The sequence below is a fragment of the Pseudomyrmex gracilis genome, unplaced genomic scaffold (assembly GCF_002006095.1).
Source record: "Pseudomyrmex gracilis isolate BER0280 unplaced genomic scaffold, ASM200609v1 scaffold_182, whole genome shotgun sequence".
Taxonomy (NCBI): Eukaryota; Metazoa; Arthropoda; class Insecta; order Hymenoptera; family Formicidae; genus Pseudomyrmex; species Pseudomyrmex gracilis.
In genome coordinates, this window is record NW_018020766.1 from 8,115 (window position 1) to 14,761 (window position 6,647).

Genomic DNA, 6,647 nt, shown 5'->3' on the forward strand with positions numbered 1-6,647 from the left:
ATAAATAGAATATAATATAATAACTAGGTTATACCGAAAGACAATTTAGTTGTTTTAACAAAATTATAATTTGTTTAAATACAGATAACTTTGAATGTACAACACAATACGACAACACAATATTTTGTCTGCTTATAAAATTAAGCAGTTTGATTAGATGAAATACTTGGTACAAAGAAATTCAGATTATATTCAATTAAAGTAAATAAGAAGTGCCTATTTCATCTTTTTTAACAATATCTTTTATTTGAAATTATCACAACTTATGTTCGACAAAAACAATTAATGGTTTCAGTGAATTAAATATGTTCATTACCGCTATTGTTAATTCAACTTATACAAATTTATTATCTTTATTACCACAAGCTTGAATTGAAAACACAAGTATTTCCGATAACAAACTGAAACTCAATTAAACGCATTTAGTTGAGTTAATAGTATTTTTTTCTCAGTGTATATACTTGTTTCTTCCCCCCGAGTACACACATCAGCCCCTTCCCCAAATTAACAAAACCGATTTGTTTACATTGTTACGCGATTAATAACACCGCCCTCAGACGGATGTTAAGATTGACAGATACATTAAGGAGAATGTATAGAAGGGATCCAAGGATCCCGAGGTGTAATCTCGACTAATTGAATAGCAATTAGCAGCGACATCGTGCGGAATCCCTCCCACGCGCATCGACCCTTCAACGCCCTTCGTCATTCCAATTTACGTTCTCGCAGCTTCTCGCGCTGTTTCCGCAACTTACTCTTCGACCTCGACATCTCACGTAGTAACCCCTTCGTCAAGGGCACCGACTTAGTCTGAAAACGGATATGAAGACGGAATTTGAATAACATGTTTACGCGCGATGCTCTCCTGCTCGTCGCCCGTCTCTTCTCTCCTCTAGTGTAGAGCTAATGGCCTCTCTCCTTCTTACTTCTGAAGTCGCCGACAAATTTCGCATTTCGAGAGTGCACAAGTGGAAAATGTGAACTGCTCGCATGTTTCTTAGAAGGAGCTTTAACGAGACGAAGCCGCGTATTCAATATTTACTCTAACGACGGAGGAATACGACGGAGGATGGCGACGTGTTGCTTATCCTCTGGCGCGTACATATTGTAAATTTGTAAAGCTTGAATCATTTATAACGAACTTCCGAACGCGCGCGCGCGCGCGTATTCCTGAAATTTAAATAGATCTTCTCGTTTCCTCGCTAAAAATCTCTTTTCAAAATCGAGAATTTTTTTTTTAAATTTAAGTACAACGTATTACACAAGAGCAAAATTATATATAATTACAAACCAGACTTTTAAAGTTGGGTAATTTTTTTTTTTTTTCAATATATGTAAAATATATACCAGACAGTCTCTCGAAGCGAAGGAGGTATCGGCAGGATATGGGAAAGATTTTCTTGGATGGGTGCGGTGTTCGCGTGTGCGCATCTGCAGGAAATGGGATTCCTTGTCGACGACAGAAGCGTGATCGGTGTATCGAATTCGGTGGTGTGGCCTCCGATTACAAGGATGCGAACGTGCTCGTCGACAAAGTTTCGCCCGACGAAGGAGTTAGGACGGAAAGAGAGAAGGAGGATAAATGCGGTCGAAGTCCGGGGAGGGAACGGGCGGAGTATAGGTAAAAGGGAGGAGGAGGAGGAGGAGGAAGAGAAAACGAGGGAGGAGAGAGAGATAGAAGGGTACGAAAATACGTCGTGACGTTAACGGGTCGCTTAATGGATTAGGAGAAGGTAAACATCTTCAAAGAGAAGAAATTAACGAGAAGTTGCTGACCGATAATCTTCTCCCCCTTTCGTTCTCGTCCAATTTTCCGGTCTTTTGAGTATTTGCGTCCTGCGAAAAATAATTTTCTCCACTCGCTACCGGCGTTTAATTGCATAAAAAACATAATTTGCTCCCTAATTGGTTAATGAAGAAATTAAGCGATTTTGAATAATTTTGCAAATCTGTGATAATTGAGATACTAGAATCGAGATTATTATGTATAGAGCGGTTTTGTATCTTACTTTGTATTCATCAAATTGCGTATCTCTCCTTTGTCGCGACGTAATACCCCGGAGTGTAAGAGAGAGAGAGAGAGAGAAGAGTACAGAGAGAGGTTTAAAATTTTCTTAGACTTCACGGAATTCAACGTAATAAAAGAGATCCCTTTAATAAAATATTACGACCAAAAAATGAAAGCGCTCGCCAACTTTTTTTCGAGACGAATTTCTTTGAGGTCGGATTGTGTGCGTGTGTGTGTGTGTGTATGTCTGTGTGCGAGACCGCGAAAGAAGGAGCGACAACTTTATTCCTTCCTCTTTCTTCTTCCGTCCGTTCCTCCTTCCGCGTCCATCTATATCCTCTAAAACGTACAATAAGAACTATAAAATCGACTGTATAAGGGGGCGCTCGGTTGTCGATCGTAAAATAATCATCGCCTGCGGGCAGCGGTTATGTGTGTCAGAGATATCGTCGCTTTCTCGGGGAATTTTGCGGAACAAATGAGGGTGGAAGGATAGTACGAGATGGGAAGCTAGACGGTAGTATCGCTACGTGGGCGAGGGTAACCGTAGCAGATAGCAGGAGATAAGTCGTGTAAAAGGTACGAGGAATCTGCGACGATACGGCGAGAGCGAAGAGAGAAGTTGCGCGAGAGGAAGGATGAAAGGGGAGGAAGAGGAGGAGGAGGAGGAGGAGGAGGGTGAGCGATAGGGAAGCTTCATGAGGGAAATATAGCGGAAGGGGTAACGGTTGGCGCCATGAAAGATAGCGGAGACGTAGGAGGTCTCGCTGTGAAAAAGATCGAGAGACAAATCCACTTTCGCGTGAGGGGAAAAGGGAGGGGGTCACCCAGCGGAGACGAAACAAGTTGAGAAATAGTCGTGAAAGAATTTCTTATTAGATTGAAAATTGAAATAAACTCGTGGAAGAGTAACGTCGTCGGTTGCATCGATTCACAAGGTTTCCTGCTGTATATTTCGATCGTTCGAAATCGGGTCACTGAAGGACAAATATTCTGATTCGGGATAGCTTCTGAGAACGTGATGCGCGTTACGATGCGCGCTCTGGCATTTTTACGAAAAAATTCGTTCTTAACAAATTCGTTCTTTTTTTGTTTTTTTGTTTGCTTTCTGCAAAACTCATACATAATTATTATGTATAAAGCCTCGCGCGCGCGCGCGCGCGCGGATGTAAATGGAATTCTCTCTCAACTTAGTGGAATTTCAAATTAAAATATAGAGAATGTAAAATTTCGAAGCAAAAAAAAACTTCCTTCGAAGTTTTGGCAATATCATAATCTCGCAATTTAAGGATTATAGTGCATTAAGAGGAAAAAGTTTTTATTCTTACAGAGAAGAAAAAAATAATTAAACTTTTAGAAGTACAACTCCATATCTTGAGAGACATTTAGTCACTTTTTGGCTCTCTTTTTGATCACAGATTTTTAAGTTAGGAATATAAGTATATATATATACCAATATATATATATATATATATAAGTATATATGTACAGACGGCGTCATTAATTCGAAGAATAGGCGCGAGGATCACATAAAAAGTCCAGTTGATCCAAATATCCATTAGTCCCAAAATCGGGTGTCCAGTTGTGGACACCCGATTGCTACAAGTGAGTTAGTACGGCGCCCGTTGGCGCTACGAACAACCGCCCCGCTTGCCCTCCGATCCCCGCGCCTATTCTTCGAATTAATGACGCCGTCTGTACATACCGATATATATTAGGTCTACCGGAAAGTTCTGTCCGTTTTTGGAATAAAACAAAATACAAATTTTTCTTAATTTTTCAAAAATCGGATATACAAATTGCCCTCACGCTGGCAAGAAATCATTAATAATAATGGCAATTATATTATTTAATAAAGTTTATTGACGGTAAGAAAAATTTGTATTTTGTTTTATTCCAAAAACGGACAGAACTTTCCGGTAGACCTAATATTTATATATTTATGATTTTTTTTGTTTCATAAAGATTGAAGCTGAAAAATTGTTCATCGCACAGCGGAACATTCCTATTCGAAGAATCGATAAATAAAGATATTAATAAATTAATACTGACCGTTCGCCTAAGTACAGTCCTCACGGTCTCCACGTCCTGTTGTGTGGGCCAGTGTGCGTAAACGACACCGCTTAGCAGGATTATGAACACGCCGATCCAAATAGTCCACGCCAGAGCGTTGCGCGACCTGGCGAGCAGTTTTCTCGCTGTTCTCGTCGAGATTACGTCTTGCGTCGGTATCTCTAACTTCTGAGCTCGTTTTAGTATGTCCTGAAGTCGCCTTTTGGCTTGTTCCACGTCTGGCAACCCCATTTTTCTTATCCTTCTTATTCTATCCTTGGTTTCACTACGTCGATCTTGAGACTAGCAGAACCGCGCGCGTCTTTGCGCGTGAGATGATTACTGAAGACTCACGATGAAGACATTAAGAATCGGCGGGGGGTTGTAAGATCTTGTTCCATGTACACGATCCTTCTTGTCCGTAACGATTGCGTTCTTGATTTTCTGCAAAATTTATTCCAATTTGTGACTTTCGCGATATGTATATTTTATTTACAGCTTTGATATTTTAAATGCGTGAGATATATTGTGTAATCTTGCTCATTTGTTTTCTCGCGTACGAAGGAAGAAAGCCTCACCTACCAAGAATCTAGTTTTTTACATATAATACTTCATATATGTAAAAAGAAAATTATTTTTATAATTATTTTTATATAATAAATTATAATATAACATTAAAATTATAATATAATATCTTTATATTTTTAGATAATATATTATAATTATTTTTATACAATACTTCATACGTAAAAAAGAAAATTATTTTTATGTTGCAGCACATCATTTGCAATGTCGATGTTAATATTTTTATCTCGACAGTTATTATATCTAATTTATACAGCTTGATAAAGCTGAAAAAGACCTAATTTGACCGTTTTTTCAGTGAGTTTGTACTGCGTACTAAAGCGTGAAAATATATGAATAATTTAATATGAAAAAACTTGGAACATTCAATTTCAACGAATAATTTGAAAGTATATATGTTCTCTTTTTTGGCCTTCGGTATTAATTAATAATAATCAATTCTGAAATTATTCTCGCCGTAAAACAGTAATTATCTAATAAGTATCAGTAATTATCTAATAATTATCTAATAATTTTAGATCAATCTTCTTATTTCTCTCCCTCTTCTCCTCTCTTTTTCTTTCTCTTTCGTCGGTTTTGCTCAGATTACGCAAAGTGACGAGCGAGAAAAAAATCATCTTTTGTGAATCTAGGAAAACTTTTGCTCGGGCGCGCCTCGAGAACAGAAAAAAGAGATCGAAAGAAAACGGTTTATCTTACTCAGAAAGAGGAGTTTTCTCGTGTATGAAGAGAAGAAATACTCTTTCGATCAAATCGCAATGACGAGCCGCGAGAAACCATCAGGCCATCTTCTTTATTATCTTTTTTTTCCATTAAAGCGTCGATTATTTATCATCATGTTCAATATTAATCAATTTTTTTTTTCCGTATGAATACGGAAATTCCCAGAATTCATGATGATGTGTGACAGAATTGGACTAAAAATCAAGTGATTAAAATGTCTGGAAACATCTGGAATTATGAGTCTTTTTACGTTTACGAAGATTTTGATATAGTCTCTTGCATATGTTTATATAAAAAATATAATTATAATACGTAATATAAGATACAATATTTAGACTGTCCAGTAATATTTGCGACTGGCAATAATATTTGTTGAAAAATTTGTTGTCACATTTTCCAAAAATTATATAAATTTTATAAAGAAGTAGATTGCAAATAATGGTAAAATGATAAGTCACTCATCGAAAGAGAGGGCTTACCTCTCCGTAACACACTTTCCACGTGAAGGTTCTATTTGACCTTCTATTTCCTTTTCAAAATATTGACCAAAATAAGAAGATCGACTTTTCTATCAAATTTAGCTAATTTGATAGCTACACAAAAGGAGGACTAACACATATGAGACCCGACAACAAGTTAATGTAAGATATAACGAATTTATGTGTAAACTCACGGCGAGTAGTATAATACTGCGCAGTAAGCAGCGAATTCGTTTTGCGCTCTCGCGCAGAATAACTCATTTGATGTTAACTAAACATGATGAACTAGATTCCGAGACGCGTACAGGATCACTAGTGCTACGAGTCCGAGATTGTCTTGGCAAACATATACTCGCTAATTTATAATCTCTCTCCGGAGACCGTTCCGGAGACAGAGATGCACCATACTTGATTATACTTGAAGAGAATTCCTTCGCTGAAGGAATCCCCCATTCTGGCGAAATTACAGAAATCTTCCGCAACTATAATGTGGAAAACGTGTTAATCGAGCTCGGTCACCTGTTATTAATAAATTTGCAAACATATGTATTTTAAATAAAAAAAAGTCGCGAAGCGTATTTTGGATAAAGTTCCAGAAACTTGAAAAACGTGTGTTTTACACAACGCATATATGTTGCAATTTGAGAATCAAGATAAAGTGTTCGAACAAATGTTAAATCATCGATGATAAAAAAAAAAAAAATTATTGCGTAGATATAAGGCAACGAAGAATATCATTACACAAACCGCACAGTTGAGTACTCAAACATAAATATTAATCTCTCTCTCTCTCTCTCTCT